At 45.8% G+C, this 26,642-nt stretch overlaps 1 non-coding gene and 1 pseudogene across 1 annotated transcript; both read left to right on the plus strand.

The window, feature by feature from the left end:
- Positions 1–47: 47 nt before the first annotated feature.
- Positions 48–151, plus strand: LOC116461602 (U6 spliceosomal RNA). The gene has a single exon (XR_004246133.1). It is a non-coding gene; the product is annotated as a U6 spliceosomal RNA (small nuclear RNA).
- A 6,304-nt stretch (positions 152–6,455) lies between these two features.
- On the plus strand, positions 6,456–26,300 carry LOC131382249 (putative uncharacterized protein encoded by LINC00336; annotated as a pseudogene).
- Positions 26,301–26,642: the final 342 nt, after the last annotated feature.

Below are 26,642 nucleotides of genomic sequence, written 5' to 3' on the forward strand. Positions count from 1 at the left end.
TCCACCTTGTCCCCACTGGACAAGATTCATTCATTCAACAAATATTTATACTCCCTGCAGCAGTACACATACTAAAATTGGAATAACACAAAGATTAGCATGGCCCCTGTACAAGGATGACATGCAAATTCATGAAGTGGCTCATATTTAAAAAAACAAACAAACAAACAGAAAAACAGTCCAGGCACAGTGGCTCATCCCTATAATCCCAGCAATTTGGGAGGCCAAGGCAGAAGGATCATTTGAGCCCAGAAGTTCGAGACCAGCCTGGGCAACATGGTGAAACCGCATTTCTACAAAAAATGCAAAAATTAGCTGGGAGGCCGGGTGCAGTGGCTCATGCCTGTAATCCCAGCACTTTGGGAGGCTGAGGCAGGCAGATCGCCTGAGGTCAGGAGTTTGAGACCAGCCTGGCCAACATGGTGAAACCCCATCTCTACTAAAATTACAAAAATTAGCTGGTCATGGTGGTGCGTGCCTGTAGTCCCAGTTACTCTTGAGGCTGAGGCACAAGAATCACTTGAACCCAAGAGGCAGAGGTTGCAGTGAGCTGAGATTGCGCCACTGCACTCCAGCCTGGGAGACAGAGCAACAGACTCGGTCTCAAAAAAAAAATTAGCTGGGCATGGTGGCACATGCCTGTAGTCCTGGCTACTTGGGAGCCTGAGGCCGGAGGAGCACTTCAGCCCAGGAGTTCCAGGCTGCAGTGAGCCATGATAGCGCCACTGCACTCCAGCCTGAGAGATAGAACAAGACCCTATCTTAATATATACATATACAAAAACTGGCCAGACTTGGTGGCAGGTGCCTATAATCCCAGCTACTGGGGAGGCTGAGGCAGGAGAATCGCTTGAACCAGGGGGCGGAGGTTGCAGTGAGCTGAGACTGCGCCACTGCACTCCAGGTTGGGTGACAGAGTGAGACTCTGTCTCAGAAAAAAAACAAAAAAAGCAAAAAACGAAAAATCCCAGAGATATATTTGTTGACATCCTGCCGTTTACCCGGCACTGTGTTAATTCTTAGGAATGTAATGGTGAGACACAAAGAGCAACAGTCTCTCCTCTCAGGACTTTGTAATCCAGCGGGGACGGGGACAGAACATCAGTTAACATATACACAAAAGCAAGATAATTACAGATTGTAATCAGTGCTGCAAAAAAAAAAAAAAAAAAAAATAGCTTGTGACAGGTACAGAATAACCACAGAAGTACTTATTTAACTAGTTAGGCTTGATGGTATTTATTTGTTAATTTACTTTGACCAGGTATAATGTGGTTCAAAATTCAAAAGGTACAAAAGATTTCTGGTAAAAATCTTTCTTCCACTCTTCCCTAGACACCCAGCATCTTTCCCTAGAGACAACAAGAGTTAACTGTTTCTTGTGTATCCTTTCAGAGGTATTTGAATCATGTACAAGCAAAAAATATATCTCCTGTTTTTTACTTAAATGGTAACATAGAGGCCAGGTGCAGTGGCTTATGCTTGTAATCCCAGTATTTTGGGAGGCTGAGGTGGGAGTCATTGGAAGCCAGAAGTTTGAGACTGGCCTGGACAACACAGCAAGACCTTGTATCTACAAAATTTTTAGGCCAGGTGCATGGCCTGTAAACCCAGCATTTTGGGATGCTGAGGCGGGTGGATTACCTGAAGTCAGGAGTTCAAGACCAGCCTGGCCAACATGACCAGGGCTCGGTGGATCACAGGCCAGACGGGATTACAGCCTGGCCTGTAAGCCCAGCACTTTGGGAAGCCAAGGTGGGTGGATCATGTGAGATCAGGAGTTCAAGACCAGTCTGGCCAATATGGCGAAACCCCACATCTACTAAAAATACAAAAATTAGCTGGCGTGGTGGCACATGCCTGTAATCCCAGCTACTTGGGAGGCTGAGGCATGAGAATCGCTTGAACCTGGGAGGCAGAGGTTGCAGTAAGCCAAGACTGCACCACTGCACTCCAGCTTGGGCGACAGAGAGAGACTCTGTTTCAAAAAAATAGAAATAAAAATGAAAAATAAAAATACAAAAATTAGCCAGGCATGGTAGTGCACACCTGTAATCCCAGCTACTCGGGAAGCTGAGGCAGGAGAATCGCTAGAACCCAGGAGGCAGAGGTTGCGGTGAGCTGAGATCACGCCACTGCTCTCCAGCCTGGACAACAGAGTAAGACTCCATCTCAAATAAATAAATAAAGAAAAAGGTAACATGTATGCAATACATCCTTCCCACCTTACTTTTTTCACCTACCAGCACATCTTAGACATTTCTTCACTTTCTTTAGGTAAGTGGATCGAAAAGGTAGCCTTTTGTCAAGCACAGAATTCAGGCTGGGAGTGGGGTACAATCCAGACGATTTCAAGTACCAAGAGTTTGATATGTGCAGAAAGAGGAAGACGCCAGTATACCTGGGCGTGATAAGCAAGGCTCAAGAAGCAACGAGAATGCCAGACAGAGAGGCAGGGTCTGGGCATGCAGGTTCTTGTCAGTCATAAAAGAAGTTTGCCATTTATTCTAATTGCAGTAGCCACTGGATGTGTTTTTAACAGAGTGACATGATCTGACTTGCATTTTCCAATGATAACCCCGGTGACTGTGTGGGGAGTTGGGTCAAGACTGGGAGAGGATACCAGATGAGAAGTGGCTGCGGTATTCTAGGCAAGAGGGGATACGAGCTTGGGCTAAGACGATGTGGGAGAAAGGATGGGGGTTCAGGGTATATGTTGAAGCTAGACAAGAAAAACTTCAAAACAGATTAGATGTGGACAGCAAGAGAAAGTAGAGAATTGAACCCCTGGGAAGTGGCATTGTTAGGTTTTGTAGGTGACTTCATGTCTATAACTTGCTTTATGATACTTCAATATAATCAGTTTGTTTGTTTTTGTTTTTTGAGACAGTCTCACTGTCTCACTGTGTCACCCAGGCTGGAGTGCAGTGGCAGGATAATGGCTCATGGCAGCCCCGATCTCTCTGGCTCAATCTATCCTCCCACCTCAGCCTCCTAAGTAGCCGGGACTACTGGCACACACCACCAAACCTGGCTATTTTTTTTTTGTTTGTAGAGACAGGGTTTTGGCCAGGCATGGTGGCTCACATCTGTAATCCCAGCACTTTTGGAGGCCAAGGCGGGCGGATTGCTTGAGCTCAGAAATTCAAGACCAGCCTGGGCAACATAATGAGACTCCATCTCTACTGAAAATACCAAAAAATAGCCAGCATGGTGCTGCACACCTGTGGTCCCAGCTACTCGGGAGGCTGAGGTGGGAGGATTGCTTGATCCTGGGGGAGAAGGTTGCAGTGAGCCGAGATTGCACCACTGCACTCCAGCCTGAGTGACAGAGCAAGATCCTGTCAACAGAAAAATAAAGGAAAGAAAGGAAATGAAGGAAGGAAGGAAGCAAGGAAGGAAGGAAGGAAGGAAAAGAAAGAGAGAGAGAAAGAAAGAGAAAGAAAGAAAAAGAAAGGAAGGAAGGAAGGATGGGAGAGGAGGGGAGGGAGGGAAGGAAGGAAAGAGAGAAAAAGAAGGAAGGAGGGAGGGAAGAAAGGAGGGAAGGAAGGAAAGGAAGGAAGAAGAGCTGAGAATTTGTATTTCTTTCTTTTTTTTTTTTTTACGATGGGGTTTCACTATGTTGCCCAGGCTGGTCTTGAACTCCTGAGCTCAAGCAATCTGCCAGCTTCAGCCTTCCAAAGCTCAAGGTGTGAGCCACTGCACCAGCCTAATCAGTCTGACATTATATAAATGTCAGTTTAAGGGCCGGGCGCGGTGGCTCACGCTTGTAATCCCAGCACTTTGGGAGGCCGAGGCGGGCGGATCACGAGGTCAGGAGATCGAGACCACGGTGAAACCCCGTCCACTACGGGAGGCTGAGGCAGGAGAAGGCTGAACCAGGGCGGACCTCCATGACCGAATCCCCACTCACTCACCTGGTGAAAAAAAAAAAAAAAAAAAAAAAAAAATAAATGTCAGTTTAAGCCGATGTTTTTTTTGTTTGTTTTCTTTTAACATACAGGGTCTCCCTCTGTTTTGCCCAGGCTGAAGCGCAGTGGTGTGATTATAGCTCACTGCAGCCAAATTCCTGGGCTCAAGCCATCGTCCTGCCTCAGCCTCGAGTAGTTAAGACTACAGATGCATGCTACCGTGCCTGGCTAATTTTTAAATTTTTAGTAGAGATGAGGTCTTGCTGTGTTGTCCAGGCTGGTCTCCAGCTCCTGGCCTCAAGGGATCCTCCTGCCTTGGCCTCCCAAAGTGCTAGGATTACAGACACAAATCACAACACCTAGCTCCCAGTGATTCTCAAAGTGTTATCTGTGGGCCAGAATCACTTGATTAGATTAGATTAGGTTAGGTTAGAAATACGAATTCTCCCTGGCACTGCGGCTCATGGCTGTAATCCCAGCACTTTGGGAGGCAGGTGGATCACGAGGTCAGGAGATCAAGACCATCCTGGCTAACATGGTGAAACCCCGTCTCTACTAAAAATACAAAACATTAGCTGGGCATGGTGGCACGTGCCTATAGTCCCAGCTACTTGGGAGGCTGAGGCAGGAGCATTACTTGAACCCAGGAGGCAGAGGTTGCAGTGAGCCAAGAACGTGCCACTGCACTCCAGCCTGGGCAACAGAACGAGACCCGTCTCAAAAAAAAAAAAAAAAAAAAAAAAAGAACATAGAATACAAAGATAATTAACCACCACTTAACAGTAATGGCCGCACCAGCAAACTAAAATAGAAGTAAATTCCAGAATGTTTTGGAAACAGGTAAGAAACAAAGGGAGTGTTCTCAACAATGGAACCTTATCAGAAAAAGGGAAGCAATGCTAGACTTGTCTGGAACAGCCTCTTCTAGGTGTGGTTCCCCAGAGCCCTGGGAAAAACAGGCCTTATCTTGAAAAGAGGAAGGATTGGATGCAAGGAAGTTTGAAGCAAACAATGGCAGTTCAGGCCTTGTTGGAGAGAACTGAGTTGTGTGCAAAAGTAATAAGGGAAAAAGGTTTTTTAAAGCAGAATTCTGACCACAGAAGGCATGCTGTAGGTGGGGGGAGGAAAAAGTTTGTTTCTAAGAACAGAGAAGACAGAAGAACACATGGGTACAGAGAGACAAGGAGACCAGGATTAGAGTCTGGGGTCACCAACTAAAAGGCACATATGACCCTGGGCAAGGGATTTCACCTTCACCTTTTAGTATTTCACTATTTTCCCCCTCTAAGAAGTTAGACTCTCAGCTGCTGTAAATTTAAAAATCATTCCCCAAGGCCTTTCTCTTTCTACCATCTTGGAGCCTGTCTGCTTGACAGGGCTTTTTTTTTCTTCTTTTGAAACAAGGTCTCACTCCATCGCGCAGGCTGGAGTGCAGTGGTGCGATCATATCTCACTGTAACCTAGAGCATCCCAGGATCAAGTGATCCTCTAACCTCAGCCTCCTCAGTAGCTGGGAACACAGGTGCATGCCACCACACCTAGCTAACTTTTTTTAGTGTTTTGTAGAGATAGGATCTCCTTATGTTCTATTTAGAGACCCAGGCTGGTCTCTAAATCCTAGGCTCAAGGGATCTTCTCGCCTTGGCCTAGTGCTGGGATCACTGGCGTGAGACACCCTGCCCAACCAGGACAGGACTTCTAAAAGGCAGATATGTCTGGAAGGCTGTGGTCTAAGGCCATTTTTCCTTTTTTTTTCTTTTTCTTTTTTTTTTTATTGACACAGACTTTCACTCTGTCACCCAGGCTGGAGTGCAATGGCACAATCTCGGCTTACTGCAACCTCCGCCTCCCGGGTTCAAGTGAGTCTCCTGCCTCAGCCTCCCGAGTAGCTGGGATTACAGGCATGTGCCACCACACCCAGCTAATTTTGTATTTTTAGTAGAGATGGGGTTTCACTATGTTGGTCAGGCTGGTCTCGAACTCCTAACCTCAGGTGATACACCCGCCTCGACCTCCCAAAGTCGAGAGGATTACAGGCATGAGCCACTGCACTCAGCTTTATTTTCTTTTTATTGTAGAGACAGGGTCTCACTATGTTGACCAGCCTGGTCTCAAATTCCTGGCCTCAGGTGATCCTCCTACCTAGGCCTCCCAAAGTGCTGAGATTACAGGCATGAACCACCGGGCCTGGCCCCAAGGCCACTTTTGCTGGCTATAAGCAGGGTCTCTTGAACGAACGGGAGTACACAGGTCTTCTTAACATTGAAGGCATTTATGCCTGAGATGAAACTGAATCCTATCTGGGGAAGAGATGCGCTTATGCATACAAAGCAAAGAACAGGACAGTGACTCCAGGCAGCAAACTGAACAAAACCGAGTGATGTGGGGAAAGGTAACTCAGACCCATGGAATTATGGGCATAGTTCATGCCAAATTCTGAAACAATCTTCCTGCTAAGGCCACTGGACAAAGATTCCATGTGATGCTATACCCCTCTTAAATAAATGAAAAGTAAATAAATAAAAAACATATATATTTTTGGAGATGGAGTTTCACTCTTGTTGCCCAGGCTGCAGTGCAATGGCGTGATCTCAGCTCACTGCAACCTCTGCCTCCCCAGTTCAAGCGATTCTCCTGCCTCAGCCTCCCAAGTAGCTGGTATTACAGGCACCAGCCACCGCACCTGGCTAATTTTTTGTATTTTTAGTAGAGACGGGGTTTCACCATGTTGCCCAGGCTGGTCTGGAACAACTGACCTCAGGTGATCCACCTGCCTCGGCCTCCCAAAGTGCTGGGATTACAGGCGTGAGCCACCATGCCCGGCCAAAAGTAAATTTATTAAAACGTAGTAATAATAAAAATCATTCCCCAAGAAGGACACACACAATATCACTTTTGTAGTATTTTTGCCAAAAATATTCAACCTGAATCTAAACCTGTGGGCACAATCAGACAAGTTCAAATTGAAGGTGTTGAATAAAGCTGAACTGCAAAATATTTAAAGAGGTTTATTCTGAGCCAAATATGAGTGAAGATGGCTAGCAGAAGACTTTTTTTGGGGGGGGGGGCAGGGTCTTATTCTGTCATCCAGGCTGGAGAGCAGTAGCATAATCTCAGCTCACTGCAACCTCCACCTCCCGGGCTCAAGCAATCCTCCCGTCTCAGCCTCTGGAGTAGCTGAGACTACAGGTGTGCGCTACCACACCCAGCTTATTTATTTGTTTATTTTATTTTTATTTATTTTTTTTTTTTGAGACAGAGTGTCCCTCTGTCATCCAGGCTGGAGTGCAGTGGTGTGATCTCGGCTCATTGTAACCTCTGCCTCCTGGGTTCAAGCAATTCTCCTGCCTTAGCCTCCCGAGTAGCTGGGACTACAGGTGCACACCACCATGCCCGGCTAAGTTTTGTATTTTTAGTAGAGACAGGGTTTCACAATATTGGTCAGGCTGGTCTCAAACTCCCACCTTGGCCTCCCAAAGGGCTGGGATTACAGGCGTGCACCTGGCCTAATTTTTTATATTTTGTAGAGACAGGGTTTCCCCATGTTGGCCAGGCTGGTCTCAAACTCCTGACCTCAGGTGATCTGTCTACCTCGGCCTCCCAGAGTACTGGGATTACAGGCATAAGCCACCGCACCCACCCTTTGGGTTGGTTTTATACATTTTAGGAGGACATAAGATATCAATCAATACATGTGAGGTGTACATTGGTTCAGTCCAGAAAGGTGGAACAACTCAAAGTGAGCGAGGGTATTTACAGGTAACAGGTGGTTTCAAAGATTTTCTGATTGGCAATTGGCTGAAAGTTAAGTTACTATCTAGAGATCTGGAATCAAAAGAAAGGAGTGTCTGGGTTACGATAAGGGGCTATGGAGACCAAGGTTTGTATGAAGTAGATGAAGTCTCATAGGTGGCTGCCCTTTGAGACAATAGAGGACAAATGTTTCCTATTTGTTGGGCAGGCATGGTAACTCATGCCTGTAGTCCTAGCACTTCGGGAGGCCAAGGCAAGAAGATCACTTGAGCCCAGGACTTCAAGACCAGCCAGGGCAACAGAGTGAGACCCCATCTCTATAATTTTTTTTAATGTTTTCTATTTAGACCTTTACAGGATGCTAGATTCTCAGTTAATCTCACCAGGATTTGGAGAGCCTGGAAGAGGAAAAATCTAGTTATGTTCATAGAAATTCTTTACAATGCAAATTTTCCCCCACAAAAGAAGCCTTTGTAGGGCCATTTTTTTTTTTCGTAATGGGTTGAGGGGAGGGGGAGAAAGGAGGAGGCTCCTGGGGACATTTCAATATGTGGCAAGGTAACTTTTTTTTTCTTTTTTTCCTTTTTGAGACAGAGTGTTGATCTGTTGCCCAGGCTGGAGAAAGAAATAACCATAAAAATAGCCAATCAGCAGCCCATGCTAGTGCTGTGCCTATGAAGTAGCCATTCTTTTATTCCTTTACTTTCTTTTTTTTTTTTTTTTTTGAGATGGAGTCTCGTGCTCTCCCTCAGGCTGGAGTACAGTGGCGCAATCTTGGCTCACTGCAGCCTCTGCTTCTCTGGTTCAAGCAATTCTCCTGCCGCAGCCTCCCGAGTAGCTGGGATTACAGGCGTGTACCACCACACCTGGCTAATTTTTATATATTTTTTAGTAGAGACAAGGTTTCGCCATGTTGGCCAGGCTGGTCTTGAACTCCTTACCTCAGGCAACCCACCCACCTTGGCCTTCCAAAGCGCTGGATTACAGGCATGAGCCACTAACCAGGGCTGAAATGTTGCTTTTTTTGGTCTTTGTTTTGTGGCCGGGCGGGGTGGTGCACACCTGAAGTCCTGACTACTTGGGAGACTGAGGCAAGAGTATCCCTTGAGAAGTTCAAGGCTGCGGTGAGCTATGATCGCACCACTGCACTCTTGTCTGGGTAACAGAGTGAGACCTTACCTCAAAAAATGAATGAATATATCTTTGTCCTTTGAAATCTACTCTCTCCTTCCAAGTCTGGGTCAGGGACTAGTTGGACTAGGGTGACTGATTTCTCTTTGTTTGCCCAACAGAGTCTCACTCTGTTGCCCAGGCTGGAGTGCAGTGGTGTGATATCAGCTCACTGCAACCTCTGCCTCCTGAGTTCAGATGATTCTCTTGCCTCAGCCTAGTGAGTAGCTGGGATTACAGGCATGTGCCATGACACCCAGCTGATTTTATTTATTTATTTTTTTTTTGAGACAGAGTATCACTCTGTCACCCAGGCTGGAGTGCAGTGGAGTGATCTCAGTTCACTGCAACCTCTGCCTCCTGGGTTCAAGCGATTCTCCTGCTTCAGCCTCTGAAATAGCTGGGATTACAGAAATGCACCATCAAGCCTGGCTAATTTTCGTATTTTTAGTAGACATGGGGTTTCACCATGATGGCCAGGCTGGTCTTGAACTCCTGACCTCAAGTGATCTACCCACCGCAGCCTCCCAAAGTACTGGGATTACAAACGTGCACCACCACACCCGCCTGGCTAATTTTTGTATTTTTAGTAGAGACGGGGTTTCACCATTTTGGCCAGGCTGGTCTCGAACTCCTGACCTCAGGTGATCCACCCACCTGTAATCCCAAAATTCTGGGATTACAGCCATGAGCCACCATACCTCTCTCCCACAGACTGCACTCCCAGCCCTCATCCTTAACCCCCTGACAACTGCTAATCTGTCCTTCAGTTCTAAAATGTTGTCATTTCAAAAATGTTACAAGCTGGATGTGGTGGCTCATGCCTGTAATCCCAGCACTTTGGGAGGCCGAGGTGGGTGGATCACCTGAGGTCAGGAGTTTGAGACCAGCCTGGCCAACATGGTGAAACCTCGTCTCTACTAAAAATACAAAATTAGCCGGGCGTGGTGGCATGTGCCTGTAATCCCAGCTACTTGGGAGGCTGAGGCAGGAGAATCACTTGGGCCCAGGAGGCAGAGGTTTTAGCACTGCAAGTCCTACAATCCAGAAACCCCCTCAATCCCAGGAAAATCATGATAGTTGGTCACCCTAAAGGGAGACCCAAATTCTCTCAGCTGGGCATAAGTCTCGCCACAAAAATGAAGAAAGGAGGCTGGATGCGGTGGCTCACGCCTGTAATCTCAGCACTTTGGAAGGGTGAGGTGGGCGGATCACGAGGTCAGGAGATCAAGACCATCCTGGCTAACACGGTGAAACCCCATCTCTACTAAAAATACAAAAAATTAGCCGGGCATGGTGGCAGGCGCCTGTAGTCCCAGCTACTCAGGAGGCTGAGGCAGGAGAATGGCGTGAACCTGGGAGGCAGAGCTTGCAGTGAGCCGAGATCGCACCACTGCACTCCAGCCTGGGCGACAGTGCAAGACTCCCTCTCAAAAAAAAAAAAAGAAGAAGAAAGGAAAGTATTTCCATTAAAAGCCACCATTTAGCCTCCTGCTGGCCTAGGGAAGTTTCTCTAGGCTCAGGTCTGTACTTACCTGAAAAACCCCTGGGAGACAAGCAAAAGATAACAATGACTGTGCTAATTTTCCAGTTGCAAATGTGGCTGTGAAAGTCAGGGGACTGGCCAGATGTGGTGGCTCACGCCTGTAATCCCAGCACTTTGGGGAGGATGAAGTGGGTGGATCATGAGGTCAGGAGTTCAAGACCAGCCTGGCCAAGATGGTGAAACCCCATCTCTACTAAAAATACAAAAATTAGCCGGGCACGGTGGCAGGCACCTGTAATCCCAGCTAGTAGGAAGGCTGAGGCAGGAGAATGGCTTGAACCTGGGGGGTGGAGGTTGCAGTGAGCTGAGATTGTGCCACTGAACTCCAGCCTGGGTGACAAGAGTGAAACTCTGTCTGAAAAAAAAAGAAAGAAAGAAAGTCAGGGGACCAGACACTTGGGTCCTGAACTTTTGTTAAATCCTGGTAAAATTTAAAAAACCCTGTATCAAATTAATGAGAAATTTTAGCTCTGTTCCAAGCATTATTCATGTAACAAAGCAAATGATCACAAGTCAAATCCTACTATTCCTTCTAGCCCTCAAAGAGAAGCCCTGTTGTTCAGCTGCTAGCTCTCTTGTGTGTTTATCTCAGTTTTCAGTTCCTCTGTTTTTGTGTATGTGTGGTTTTTTTTTTTTTTTTTTTTTTTTTGAGACAGAGTGTCACTCTGGTCGCCCAGGCTGGAGTGCAATGGTGTGATCTCAGCTCACTGCAACCTCCGCCTCCCAGGTTCAAGTGATTCTCCTGCCTCAGGCTCCCAAGTAGGTGGGATTACAGGAGACTGCCACCATGCCCGGCTAATTTTCCTATTTTTAGTAGAGACAGGGTTTCACTATGTTGGCCAGACTGGTCTGGAACTCTTGACTTCAGGTGATCTGCCTGCCTTGGCCTCCCAAAGTGCTGGGATTACAGGTGTGAGCCACCGCGCCGAGCCGAGTTCCTCTGTCTTGAACTGAGAAGTAAGATTCTCTTTTGAGGAGGATTGGTTAAGAGGCAGCCCCTACAGCCATATTGCTGAGTTCAAAACCTAGCTCGGCTGTGTGACTATGAGCAAATTACTTACTTTCTTTGTGCCTCAGTTTTTCCCTTTGCAAAATGAAGATAACAATTATATAGGGATGTTGTGAAAATTAAGATTAATAAATGTTAGGTGCTTGGAATAAGGGTTGGCAAACTTTTCCTGTAAAGGGCTGGAGAGTAAATATTTTAGGCTGTGGGCCCTATGGTCTGTGATAAAACTATTCAACTCTACGGAGCAGTCATAGACAAAATGTAAATAAATGGGCATGGCTGTGTTCCAATACAACTTGATATAAAAACAGGAGGCAGAACCAAAGACTGGTATCAGCCAAGATATGTTTCAACAAGTAAATAGTTAAACTGGTACATCCATATCATGGAATACTACCCAGCAATAAAAAATGAATTGTTGGTTCATGCAACAGAAAGAATCTCCAGAAAATTATGCTGAGGGGGAAATAAAATCCCCCAAAATTACATACTGTATGGGGATTGGGTATGGTTCCAGTTGTGTAACTTTTTGTGTGAGGGGCGGGGAAGCGAGGGGAAAGAGTCTTGCTCTGTTGCCCAGGCTGGGGTGCAGTGGTGTGATCTCAGCCCACTGCAACTTCTGCCTCCCAGGTTCAAGTGATTCTCCTGCCTCAGCCTCTCGAGTAGCTGGGATTACAGGTACCCACCACCACGCCCGGCTAATTTCAGTAGAGACAGGGTTTCACCATGTTGACCAGGCTGGTCTCAAACTCCTGACCTCAGGTGATCCGCCCACCTCGGCCTCCGAAAGTGCTGGAATTACAGGCGTAAGCCACCACATCCAGCTTGTAACATTTTTGAAATGACATTTTAGAACTGGAGGACAGATTAGCAGTTGCCAGGGGGTTAAGGATGAGGGCTGGGAGGGCAGTCTGTGGGACAGAGGTGTGGGTGAGGTTATACAAAGGCACAATGAGGGATCCCTGGGGTCTTGAAACTTTCAGTATCTGGACTGCGGTGGTGGACACACAAGACATATGTGATAAAATTTTATAGAACTTAATACACACACAAATGAGTACAGCTAAAAAGAGAAATCTGGTCGGGTGTGGTGGCTCACGCCTGTAATCCCAGCACTTTGGGAGGCTGAGGTGGGCAGATCACCTGAGGTCAGGAGTTCAAGACCAGCCTAGCCAACATGGCAAAACCCCATCTCTACAAATAAGAGAAATCTGAATAAGATTGGTGGGTCATATGACTCAACATCCCGAATGTGATATTATACTATGCTTTTGCATAGTTGGAGGAAAATGGACAAAATGTAAAAGAGATCTCTGTATTATTTTTTACAAATGCGTGTGAATCTGCAATTATCAAAATTATTTACTTCTCATTTTAATTTTTAGAGATAGGATCTCCCTGTGTTGCCCAGGCTGGTCTCAAACTCCCGAGCTCAAGCAATCCTCCCATCTCAGCCTTCCAAGTGTGGGGATGACATGTGTGAGCCACCACACTTGGTCCAAAATTTTTTCAATTCAAAAAAAAAAAAAAAAACTAGTGGTGGAGCTGGATTTGGCCTGTGAGTTGGCCCACTGCCTGTTAGCAGTCCCTGACCACTGACTTCATGCCTGGCAAATGCTAAGTACCATATAAGTAGGTTGACCAACTCCTTCTGGTTTGTCCAGGACTTTCCAGGTTTGCAGTGTTAAAATCAGGGGAGTCCTAGTCAATTGGGTTGAGTTGGATGCCTGATTCTACATTTTTTTTTTTTTTTTTGAGATGGAGTCCCCCTTTGTCGCCCAGGCTGGAATGCAGTGGTGCAATCTCAGCTCACTGCAACCTCTGCCTCCTGGGTTCAAGCAGTTCTCCTGCCTCAGCCTCCCAAGTAGATGGGATTACAGGCACGTGCCATCACGTCCAGCTAATTTTTGTATTTTTGGTAAAGACAGGGTTTCGCCATGTTGGCCAGGCTGGGCTGGAACTCCTGACCTCAGGTGATCCACCCACCTCAGGCTCCCAAAGTGTTGGGATTAGAGGCGTGAGCCACCTTGCCCAGCCTTTTTTAAAATAGATTTTTTAAAAGACAGGGCCTTGCTATGTTGTCCAGGCTGGATTGCAGTGGCTTTTCACAGGTGCAGTGAGAGCACACTGCGGCTATCATTCACTGCTGGCCTTGAAACTGCCCCTGCCAAATTATGACAGTAAGATAAATTTTACAGAGTTGACTCCATCTTGCTTCTGACCTCCAAACTCCTTGGTCATTCCTGGGCATACGCCAAGCTAACTTTGGGAGGAATTTAGTTTATAGTTTTACCTTAAAGCAAAGATGATAATAGCCCTCCCCAAAACTAAACCACCTTTGTAAAACTAATGAAAGGCCACAGGGTTAGGCGGATGAGAGGGGACTGAATTCTGATAAAACAGGCGCAGTTTCTATAATCCTTTACTGCTCGGGAGTCATGTGGCCAGAGGTCACAAGATTTGTGATTTTCCCAATTGCTTCTATAGATAACATCACCTATAGAACCTAAGGTTGTTGTTTTTTTTGTTTTTGTTTTTTTGAGACGGAGTCTCGCTCTGTCGCCCAGGCTGGAGTGCAGTGACATGATCTTGGCTCACTGCAAGCTCTGCCTCCTGGGTTCATGCCATTCTCCTGCCTCAGCCTCCCTAGTAGCTGGGACTACAGGTGCCCACCACCACGCCCGGCTACTTTTTTGTATTTTTAGTAGAGATGGGGTTTCACCATGTTAGCCAGGATGGTCTCCATCTCCTGACCTCAAGATCTGCCTGCCTTGGCCTCCCAAAGTGCTGGGATTACAGGCATGAGCCACCATGCCCAACCAAGTTAAGGTTGGTTTTTAAAGATTTTTTCACACTAACCCCACCTAGACTCATGACTCAACTGATCTTGTGACCCCACCCAGAACATTTTCCACACCCCTATGATTTCATCTCTAACCAATCAGCAGCACCCATTCCCTAGTCCCTTGCCCACCAAATTGTTCATAAAAACCCTAACCTCAAGCATCTGGGGAGCCTGATTTAAGTGATAATTCCAGTTGTCCTGTGTGTGCTGGTCTTTGTCAATTAAACTCTTTCTCTACTGCAACGCTGTGGTCTCAGTGGATTGATTTTATCTGTACAGTGGGCAGGAAGAACCCATCAGGTGATTACAGCCTCAAGCAATCCTCCTGCCTCAGGATCCTTTGGAGTAGCTGGGACTACAGACATACACCACTGCTCCCAGCTTTCGATACCTACTTATTATCACATCCTGGAAAATCCCTCAGTCCCAAGAAAGCCAAAACAGTTGATGATACCAAATGTAAGTATTATTATTTTCTACACTGTTATTATCATGTAATAAGAAGCACACATATGCCACATGTATATGAACTCTAAGCTCTACCAGATCTTTTTTTTTGGAGACAAAGTCTCACTCTGTCACCCAGGCTAGAGTGCAGCAGCACAATCTCGGCTCACTGCAACTTCTGCCTCCGGGTTCAAGCGATTCTCCTGCCTTAGCAGGAGACTATAGTAGCTGGGACTGTAGGCAACCACCACCACACCTGGCTAATTTTTGTATTTTAGTAGAGATGGGGTTTTGCCATGTTGGCCAGGGTGGTATCTAACTCCTATTTCAGGTGATCCACCTGCCTTGGCCTCGCAAAGTGCTGGGATTACAGGCGTGAGCCACCACGCCTGGCCCATACATGTGTTTTGTTTGTTTGTTTGTCTGAGACGGAGTTTCGCTCTGTTGTCCAGGCTCCAGTGCAGTGACGCGATCTCGGCTCACTGCACTGCAAGCTCCACCTCCCAGGTTCAAGTGGTTCTCCTGCCTCAGCCTCCCAAGTAGCTGGGACTACAGGCGCCCGCTACCGGCTCACTGCACTGCAAGCTCCACCTCCCAGGTTCAAGTGGTTCTCCTGCCTCAGCCTCCCAAGTAGCTGGGACTACAGGCGCCCGCTACCACACCTGGCTAACTTTTTGGATGTTTAGTGGAGACGGGGTTTCACCATGTTAGCCAGGATGGTCTTGATCTCCTGACCTCGTGATCGCCCATCTCAGCCTCCCAAAGTGCTAGGATTATAGGTGTCAGCCACCGCGCCCCACCCATACATGCATTTTAAATAATCTGAATGAGTTGTCAGTATTTGAATACTGGTAGATTTCACATAAAGATCTGAATTTCTGTCAAATTCTGGCTTCTTTTGAAATATGTATATAAAAGTATGGGAAAAGAGGGTCTACTTTCCTGATGGCTGATCTGAGGATCTGGAAAGGAGCATGGGCTCTCCAATTTACCATGGTACCCACTATTCCCTGATGCCTTCCAGACACTGAGGCCAGTGAAGATTACAGGTTATCTTACTTAAGCCAGCTCTATTCATTGCATTTTAGGTTCCTGTTATGCATTTCAGTTTGTTACTCCTGTCCAGAAATTAAACTCCATCTGAGTAGACATTATTTCTGCTTTGGTTTCCATTATGCCCAGCATAGTACCATAGGATGTACTTAATAGTTGAGAAAGAAAGAAAAGAAGAAGACCGGGTGTGGTGGCTCATGCCTGTAATCCCAGCACTTTGGGAGGCTGAGGTGGGCGGATCATGAGGTCAAGAGATCGAGACCATCCTGGCCAACATGGTGAAACCCCATCTCTACAAAATACAAAAATACAAAATATACAAAAAATACAAAAATTAGCTGGGCATGGTGGCACATGCCTGTAGTCCCAGCTGCTTGGGAGGCTGAGGCAGGAGAATCGCTTGAACCCGGGGGGCGGAGGTTGCAGAGAGCTGAGATCACGCCACTGCACTCCAGCCTGGTGACAGAGCGAGACTCCGTCTTAAAAAAAGAAAAGGAAGAAAAGAAGGAAAAAAGGAAGGAAGGAAGGAAGGAAGGGGGGGAGGGAAGGAGGGAGGGAGGGAGGGGGAAAGAGGGAGAGCCCTCCCTCCCTCTGTTGTTTTCTCTCTCTGTTGCTCTGTTATTTGATCAGAGCAACCCAAAAGGACTAGTATAGGTTTCCTTATCTTTCATCTCCAGACGTAGGACATAGAACAAGAATATTTGCAAGAGAAAAAAAAGGTCAGATAACAGGGTTGAAATAAGAAGAAAGAAAAAGAAACAAAAATGACCCCATTACCTGGGCATGCTTGCACGTGCCTGTAGTCTCAGCTACTCAGGAGGCTGAGGCAAGAGGATCGCTTGAGCCCAGGAGTTTCAGGCTGCAGTGAGCCATGACTGCACCACTGCACTCCGGTTTGAGTGACAGAGTGAGACCCTGTGTCAAAGAAAAAAAAGAAAAAACGACCCCATTATTCAGATCTAGCAGCATGTTGCTGTTTACCAGATTTAGCAGCCATGCTATTAAATAAAGATGTTTTTAATTAACAAAACACATCGCTTCTCGGCCTTTTGGCTAAGATCAAGTGTAATTAACAAAACATGCCTTCTCTTTTCTTTATCAGTTTTCACTTTTCACTGAGTAATGCAAAAGAGGCATGTGTTTTTGGGGGGTGGGGAGGCACTGATGCAAATTGGGGTAGTGAAAAACATGTTTGAACTTGCCCCTCTGGGTTTAGTCGGCACTCTCTATGCCCTGTCAAACCCTTCTGGAATGAACATTTGATGTTCCGGGGGTAAACCAAAAATAACTCCAAGGTGACATGTACTGCAGACCCTTGAGATTATGTGTTTGTAATTGTATGAGATAAAAAAAGAGGAAGCAGAAACACACACATATATACACACACGCAACCTTTCTACAGCTGGGCGCGGTTTCTATCAGCCTGGTCAACAAAGCCAAGCTTTCTGTAAAGAAACAAGCTGGGATCTTTCAAGGCCTTGGGTTCTGGGTGCCACTCTAAGGTCCTGCCTGTGCAGTTGACTTTTATACATTTGTTTTGCAAGACTTCAAAACCTCGATGTTCTGGCCACTTGGTTCTTGCAGCTGGCAGTTGGCACATTTAAGGGCTCTCCCCAAATGAAGGCCTTTGAAAATATATTTGAAAAATGTAGCCCCCCTCCCAAGTTTAAAAAGGCTATCTGTAAAGACCGTTTGAACTTTGAAGCTCCACCTGAAGGCAGCAGTCCTTGGAAAAATTCCTGAAGCTGGGCATGGTGGCTCATGCCTGTAACCCCAGCACTTTGGGAGGCCAAGGTGGGAGGATCATTTGAGCCCAGAAGTTCAAGACCAGCCTGGGCAACATGGCAAAATCCTGACTCTACAAAAAATACACAAAAATAGGCCAGGCACGGTGGCTCACACCTGTAGTCCCAGCACTTTGGGAGGCCAAGGTGGGCAGATCATGAGGTCAGGAGTTCAAGACCAGCCTGGCCAACACAGTGAAACCCCATCTTTACTAAAAATACAAACATTAGCTGGGTGTGGTGGCACGTGCCTGTAGTCCCAGCTACTTGGGAGGCTGAGGCAGGAGAATTGCTTGAACTTGGGAGGCGGAGGTTGCAGTGAGCCGAGACCGAGCCATTGCACTCTAGCCTGGGTGACAGAGTGAGACTCCATCTCAAAAAAAAAAAACCCACAAAAATCAATTCGCTGGGTAGCTGGGTGTGTGCCCACGGTCCCAGCTACTTGAGAGGCTGAGGCAGGAGGATCACCTGAGGCCAGGAAGTTGAGGCTGCAGTGAGCTGTTGTTGCATCACTCAATGCCAGCCTGGGTGACAGAATGAGACCCTGCCTCAATCAATCAATCAAAGAAAATATTCCTCTAGCACCAGTTTTCATGCAAGGGAATTTTTGTTCAGTTTGGTTCAGCCAAATAAAGTCCAGGATAGAACCTGGGTCTGTCAGAGTTCCCCAAATTTCAGTGACTCATGTAACGCCTTTGAGATTTTTGCCATTGCCACAAACCACCTTTTTTTTTTTTTTTTGAGACAGCGTCTCGCTCTGTCACCCAGGCTGGAATGCAGCGGTGCAGTTGTTACAGTAGGTAGCTAGTCAGACATGAACAGAGCAAGACAGAGTTCCCCCACAGCACACATACACCAGGAATGTCAGGTGACCACAGGTGACCATCAGGTGATGCTCAGGTGGTTGTTAACTATCTCTCTAAAATAATGATTGGTCTCAGCTGACGCCAGGGAAAGGCAGTCTCCCAATAAGCAGAAAAAAAAAAAAACCCTGAAACTGGTGATCAGCAGCTTCCCAATAAGACTGCAGGACTGGGTAAATGGGCTCAAGCATGGGAATTAAGAGGCAAAATGGCAAAGTTTAACTGATGACCGTCTAGGGACATTCAACTGGTAAGGGAAGAATGCCTCAAGTGAGCACATACACAACTCCAATAAACACATTGCACGTGCAGACAGCCCATCCCCAGTGAAAAATCACGGGAGAAGGAACTCAAGACCCCGGAAGTATGTCAGCATATAAAAACCCCAAATCACGGGTGAAACAGGGAGCTTGATTTCTCAAGTCACCTGCCTGAACCTCTTCCAACATAGAAAGGCCCCGTTTCTACAAAAAATTAAAAAAATTAGTCAGACGTGGTGGTGCACACCAATTATCTCAGCTACTTGGGAAGCTGAGGTGGGAGGATCACTTGAACCCAGAGTTTGAGGCTACAGTGAGCTATGATCACCCCACTGTATACCAGCCTGGGCAACAGAGCAAGAACTATCTCAAAAAAAAAAAAAAAAAAAATATATATATATATATAGGTTTGACCAGTTAGAATTTTTCATTCCTTCTGGGTACAGTGATTGGTTCAAGAATGGGGTTGTGATCCCAGCCAAGTCTTTGAGGCTCAGTTCTTAAACTTTTCTTGCAACAGTTGCCTAAAAGATTCCTCTGGAATTGCTAACTCGGTAGGAAGTAAGTCTATAGTTGCTGGAGCCACCACTCGGTAAGATTCTGCCTGAGAATAAAGCGGAGATGAGCAATGAAAACAGAGACCAGATAATTATGATATCGTTGCTCAGATCCAGCCATGCCTGAAGCTGGGAAACTGAACTTTTGAGTTGTGCCAGCCAATACATTTCTCCCTAATATCTTTTTTCTTTTTGCTTATCTGTTAGTTGCAATTGACTGATATAATATATATACCAATATATATTACAAATGGCAGGATACATAGCAGGCATTATTGTTGGCCTACTCAAAAACTTTTCTTCCGTTCTAAATGGGAATTCTGGTTGCGACCAGATATTCACCTTTCTCCTGCTGGCCATGTGCTTCCAGGGAGATGGATCCCAGTCCCAACCCCAGCCTGAGGAATAGATATGAGCCAATCACGGTGATCCAGACCACTTGTCAGTGGTTGGTTTAGGCTTATCATGTGATGCCTTCTAGCCAATAAGACAAGAAAAATACTCTGCTGCACGCTGGGAAAGGTTTTTCTCATTAACAGAAACATGTTGTTATGACTTGAATGTCTGAAATTGTGGGCATTATCGTGGCATCACGAGTGAGAATATCTAACACACTAAGACAGGCGGGGAAGAACTACAGAAAGAATTTAGGTTCTGACGATATTTGAGCCCCTGAGAACTATCTATACCTATGGATCCTTGACAACTTGCAAGAGTTGCTCTCTTGATGGCAAAGTTACTGTAGTAACTGAAGCCTCCAAACTGACGCCACCACACAGGAGAAGAGCATATGCTCAGGGCTTTCTCTTGAAAGGGAAGAAACTGCTTCCCTTCTGGAGTCCCAGATAAAACCTTGGATCTCATTGCCTTTCACTCAGTGATGTGTTCATCTGTGAACCTAACAAGAAGGCCAGGGAGGCTGGGCGCGGTGGCTCACGCCTATAATCCCAGCACTTTGGGAGGCCAAGGCGGGCAGATCAACTGAGGTCAGGAGTTTGAGACCAGCCTGGCCAACATGGTAAAAGCCCGTCTCTACTAAAAAAATACAAAAAATTAGCCAGGCGTGGTGGCATGTGCCTGTAATCCCAGCTACTCAGGAGACTGAGGCGGGAGAATCACTTGAACCTAGGAGGCAGAGGTTGCAGTGAGCCGAGATCGTGCCACTACACTCCAACCTGGGTGACAGAGTGGAATTCCATCTCAAAAAAAAAAAAAGGGAAGGCCAGGGTAAAGAAAATACTTTGATTGATGTAAGCCAACCAGGACCCAACTCTGGAGCATGGGGTAAAGTAAATCTTATTCCAAAACACACGGAAAGAGTGTGAAAGTTGGTGTTCTGTGGTTCCATTAATGGTGTCCTGGAAAGATTACAAAAGAACACTGACATTCTCTTCCAACCCAGGAAGTCATAGGACTTTGGGGGCAGGGGCGGAAGGAGAAAGAAAGAGACATGGCATTTGCTCAATATGGTACTTAGCATTATAGAGGATTGAGAAAGTATAGCACATGATCCCTGCTCTCAGAGAATTTACAAGTGAGATTAACTGCCCCTTAATATATCAGTTTGGGAGATCTGCCCTTCAAAGACCATATTTTTTTGTTGAATACTCTATTAGAGTAACACTAGCCACTGTAACAAATAACGCTCACATTTCAGAGGCTTGCATAATAGAAGTTTATCTCCTCTAGCACTGCATTGCCGGTTGACTGACAGCTCTCCTCCATCCCTGGGGCCTCATCGTTGATGTCTGCATCCAGTGGTGTCAGGGGAAGGAGAATGGAAAAGGCGCACATGTTTCTCAACGGCTTTGTGCAGAGCTAATACACATTTCTTTTGCTCACATTCTATTTGCAGAATGAATCACAGGCTGTACCCAGATGCAAAGGGGATTGGGAAATATTGTCCCTGGCTGCTTTCCAATGACAACTCTATATCCTAAGGATAACTAGCCATCTCTGTCTCTCAAATATTGCCTGTAATAATGGCAAGTACCCACAAGGATGCAGAAATGCCTTGATCATATTTAAGCAATTTAAATCATATGCCAAAATTTCTCACTCTCAGCCCGATTGACACTTCAGGCCAGATAATTCTTTGTTTTGGCGTAATCCTGTGCATTGTAAGATTCAGTTTAGCAGCATCTCTGGCCTCTACCCACTAGATGCCAGTAGCACCCCCACCACGAGTTGTGACAATCAAAAACCTCTCCAGACAGTGCCAAACATCCCCTAGGACACAGAACATTTCCATCCCCCAGAAAGTTCCCTCTTGCCCCTTCCCAAAACAAGATAACCACTATTCTGACCTTTATCACCCTTAGTTTTGTTTATTCTTAGACTCAACATAAATGGAATCATACAGAATGAACTCTTTTTTTTTCTTTTTTAAAACAGAGTCTCGCTCTGTCACCCAGGCTGGAGTGCAGAGGCATGAGCTTGGCTCACTGCAACCTCCGCCTCCCTTGTTCAAGGGATTCTCCTGCCTCAGCCTCCCAAGTAGCTGGGATTACAGGTGCCTGCCACCACACCTGGCTAATTTGTTTATTTTTTGTAGGGACATGGTCTCACCATGTTGGCCAGGCTGGTCTCAAACCCCTGACCTCAAATGATCCACCCGCCTCAGCTTCCCAAAGTGCTGGGATGACAGGGGTGAACCACTGCATCCGGCATGAACTCGTGTATCTGGCTCCTTTCACTCAAATAATGCTTTTCAGATTGAGTCACGTTGGATGCCCCAGTAATTCTTTCCTGGCTGTTGTTGACTAGAATTCCATTTTGGGACCATACCATCATTTGTTTACCCTCTTGTTGTCGGGCAATTGGTTGTTTCCAGTTTGGACGATTATGAAACAAGCCTCTATGAACATTCCGGAACAAATTTTTTTTTCTTTTTTTTTTTTCTTTTTTGAGATGGAATCTTGCCCTGTCATCCAGGCTGGAGTGCAATGGGGAGATCTCAGCTCACTGCAACCTCCACCTCCTGGGTTCAAAGCGATTTTCTTGCCTCAGCCTCCTGAGTAGCTGGGACTACAGGCGCGCACCACCATGCCCAGCTAATTTTTTCCTCAGGTGATCTGCCCTCCTCAGCCTCCCAAAGTGCTAGGATTACAGGCATGAGCCACCACACCTGGCCTGGAACAAGTATTTTTATGGACATGGGCACACATTTCTCTTAACCCAAGAGTGGAATAACTGGGTCAGCAGTAGGTAAATGTCAAACTTTATTAGGTATTGTAGTTAACCTATATTATTTTTAAGTTGGATATATTTATTTATTTTTATTTTTTATTTTCTGAGATGGAGTTTCACCCTTGTTGCCCAGGCTGGAGTGCAATGGTGCGATCTCGGCTCACTGCAACCTCCACCTCCCGGGTTCAAGCGATTCTCCTGACTCAGCCTCCCGAGTAGCCGGGATTACAGGCATGCACCACCACGCCTGGCTAGCATTTATTTGTTTTTTAGAGGGTCTTGCTATGTTGCCCAGGATGGTCTCAAACTCCTGGCCTCAAGCGATCCGCCTGCCTCAGCCTCCCAAGGTGCTAGGATTATGAGCATGATCCACCACACCCGGCCTTCTCTTTGTACCCTTTCCTTCACCCTTCTTTAGAGGTAACCACTCTGAGCCTTTCTGCTCTGTCCTTCTAGAACATTCTTTCTATTTAGGCAGCTAGTTTATAGCAGTTAAGAGCTTAATGTGGCCTTGGGCACACGTATGAACTCTCTGTCTTCCTCATTCCTAAAAAAGGCATTTGTTTGTTTGTTTGTTTGTTTGTTTGTTTTCTGTGACAGACTCTTGCTGTGTCACCCAGGCTATAGTGCAGTGACATGATTTCAGCTAACTGCAAACTGCCTCCTGGTTCAAGTGATTCTCCCGCCTCTGCCTCCTGAGTAGCTGGGACTACAGGCAGGCGCCACCACACCTGGCTAATTTTTGTATTTTTAGTAGAGACGGGGTTTTGCCGTGTTGTCCAGGTTGGTCTTGAACTCATGACCTCAGGTTATCCACCCACCCAGCCTCCCAAAGTGCTGGGATTATAGACGTGAGCCATCACACCTGGTCTGTTTGCGTTATTTTGCACATTTCTATCTGCTATGGTTTGACTGTCCCCTTGAAAGTTCATGTTGAAACTTAATACCCAATGTGGTAGTACTGAGAGGTTCAGCCTTTAAGAAGTGATTGGGCTTGGCCCAGTGGCTCATACCTGTAATCCCAGCCCTTTGGGAGGCCAAGGCGGTCAGATAACCTGCGGTCAGGACTTCAAGACCAGCCTGGCCAACATGGTGAAACCCTCATCTCTACTAAAAATACAAAAATTAGCCAGGTATGATGATGTGTGCCTGTAATCCCAGCTACTGGGGAGGCTGAGGCAGAAGAATTGCTTGAACCAAGGAGGCCGGAGGTTGCAGTGAACCGAGATCATGCCACTGCACTCCAGCCTGGGTGACAGAGTGAGACTCTGTCTCAAAAAAAAAAAACAAAAAAACACACAGGAGTGATTGGGTCATGAAAGCTCTCACGAATGGATTTATCCATTCATAAATTAATAGATTAATGAGTTAATGGTTAAATGGATTAATGAGTTGTCACAGAGTGGGACTTGTGGCTTTAGAAGAAGAGAGACCTAAGGTAGCTGCTCAGACCCCTCTTCATGGGATGCCCTGTGCTTCTTTGGGTCTCTGCAAAGAGTCCCCAACAGCAAGAAGGCACTCATCAGATGCAGCCCCCCCAAGCCTGGGACTTCTCAGCCTCCATAATTGTAAGAAATAATTCCTCATATATGTACCCACCATGTACCCACATAAATTAAAAATTAAAAAAGAAATAATTCCTTTTATTTATAAATTACCAAGTTGTATGTATTCTGTTATAAGCAACAAAAAAACAAACTTAAGACAATATTATTGAATTTTCCAGAAAGGTCACTTCTGTATAAATTAAGGAAAGACTGTACTTTCTTTTGTTTGGAATGTTACCAAAACTTGTTCACTACTTCAGAAAACCATGTCACTTCTGGCAATGCAACTCGATAAAACTCAAGGGAGTTTCATCACCCGTAATCACCCCTGTGTAGGTCCACATTCAAGGCTGTCCCGTCACAGTGAATGTGCACATCTGACCTCTCCGATGCGTCCTCAGTTAGATGGGGCTGAACACACTCGTACCAAAATCTCTGTGTTAGGGCATCATATGGAGGGTTCCAATGACAAAAGGAAGAAGGGGAGAAGAGATGCTGAACAGACATTAAGAAGAGTTGGCCGAGACAGGCAGATAGCCTGAGCTTAGGAGTTCGAAACCAGCCTAGGCAACACGGTGAAACTCCGTCTCTACTAAAAGTACAAAAAAATTAGCCAGCTACTCGGGAGGCTGAGGCAGGAGAATTACTTGAATCCAGGAGGCGGAGGTTGCAGTGAGCTGAGATCACATCACTGCACTCCAGCCTGAGTGAAAGAGTGAGACTCTGTCTCCAAAAAAGAAGAAGAGTTGGCCTTGCTGTAATTATTCCCATTTCATAGGTGGCTAATGCAAGGCATAGAGAGATTCAAGTGGTTGAGGAGTGGAGGAGGCAGACTCAAACCCAGTTACCACTACAACTTATTTACTGCCTATGTTAGTCAGGGTTCTCCAGGGAAGCAGAACCAGTAGGATGGATAGATAGATAGATAATTATATTAATAGATGATAGATAATAGATAGATTGATAGATGATAGATAGATCGCCTCTTGGCCTTTTGGCTAAAATCAAGTGTAGATTGATAGATGATAGATAAGTGATAGATAATAGATGATAAATAGATGATAGGTAGATAGGTACATAAATAGATGATAGGTAGATGATAAATAGATGATAGGCAGATAGAGCAACAGATTGATTTATAATAGATAAACAATAGAAATAGATGGATAGGTCATAGATTGATAGATAATAGATTAATAGATAGATGATAGATAATAGATTGATAGATCATAGATGAGATAGGTGATAGATACCAGATGATAGATAGATAGATAATAAATAGATAAATAGATGATTGGTAACGCCCATAATCCCACCACTTTGGGAGGCTGAGATGGGCGGATCACCTGAGGTCAGGAATTTGAGAACAGCCTGGGCAACATGGTGAAACCTCATCTCTACTAAAAATACAAAAATTAGCTGGGCGTGGTGGCACGTGCCTATAATCCCAGCTACTTGGGAGGCTGAGGCAGGAGAATCACTTGAACATAGAAGGCAGAGGTTGCAGTGAGGCAAGATCACACCACTGCACTCCAGCCTAAGCAATAGAGTGAGACTCCACCTCAAAAAAAAAAAATCAGCGATAAGTAGACAGGTAATTTAATAGGTAGATAGATAGATAGATAGATAGATAGATAGATAGATAGATAGATAGTAGATAGATAGATAGATAGATAGATAGATAGATAGATAGATAGATAGATGATAGATAGTTATGAATAGGAAGAGATTTATTACAGGGATTGATTCATAGGATTATGGAGGCGGAGAAGTCCCACTATCTGCCATCTGCAAGCTGGAGGCCCGAGAAAGCTGGTGATGCAGTTCCAGTCCAAATCTGAAAGCCTGAGAACCAAGGGAGCCAAAAGCATCCGTCCTGGTCCAAGTCAGAAGGCCTGAGATGTCCAAGGGCAGGAGAAGGTGGATGTCTCAGCTGAAACAGAGAGAGAATTCATGCTTCCTCTGCCTTTTTCTTCAATTCAGACCCTCAAGGATTGGGTCATGCCCATGCACACTGGCGAGCGAGGTTCTTCTTTACTCAGTCTATTGTTTCAAATGCTAATCCCTTCTGGAAACACCCTCCTGGAAATGTTTTACCAGCTACCTGGGCATCCCTTAGCCAGTAAATTAACTATAACACTGTCTATGTGCCACATAATTTTCTGGCAACAGTTCTCATAAATTGTTGAAAAATTGCATTGATAAATAAAGGTAAACACAGGCTCTACTGTTCCTTGTGTTCTCTGACACAGCATCCAATCGCTGGACATCAGGGAGTGAGTCCCAATGTTACAGGGTACAGAGAGTTCAGCAAAGAAATGCTCTCAGCTGTGAAATTTGAATATATCAAGTACCTGCATATTTGATGACATTAGGAATTATTGTTAACTTTTTTTTTTTTGAGACAGAGTCTTGCTCTGTTGCCCAGGCTGGAGTGCAGTGGCACAATCTTGGCTCACTGCAACCTCCATCTCCCGGGTTCAAGCAATTCTCCTGTCTCAGCTTCCTGAGTAGGTGGGATTACAGGCATGCACCACCACACCCAGCTCCTGAGGCCGACCTCGGCCTCCCAAAGCACTGGGATTATAGGCATGAGCCACCGTGCCCGGCCATTGTTAACTTTTAAAATGTATGATATTAGAATTGTGATTATGACCAAAGTCGAGTCTTTATTTTTTAGAGATACACATGGAAGTATCCACAGAGTG

Source organism: Hylobates moloch, unplaced genomic scaffold (assembly GCF_009828535.3).
Source record: "Hylobates moloch isolate HMO894 unplaced genomic scaffold, HMol_V3 SCAFFOLD_21, whole genome shotgun sequence".
NCBI classification, from domain to species: domain Eukaryota; kingdom Metazoa; phylum Chordata; class Mammalia; order Primates; family Hylobatidae; genus Hylobates; species Hylobates moloch.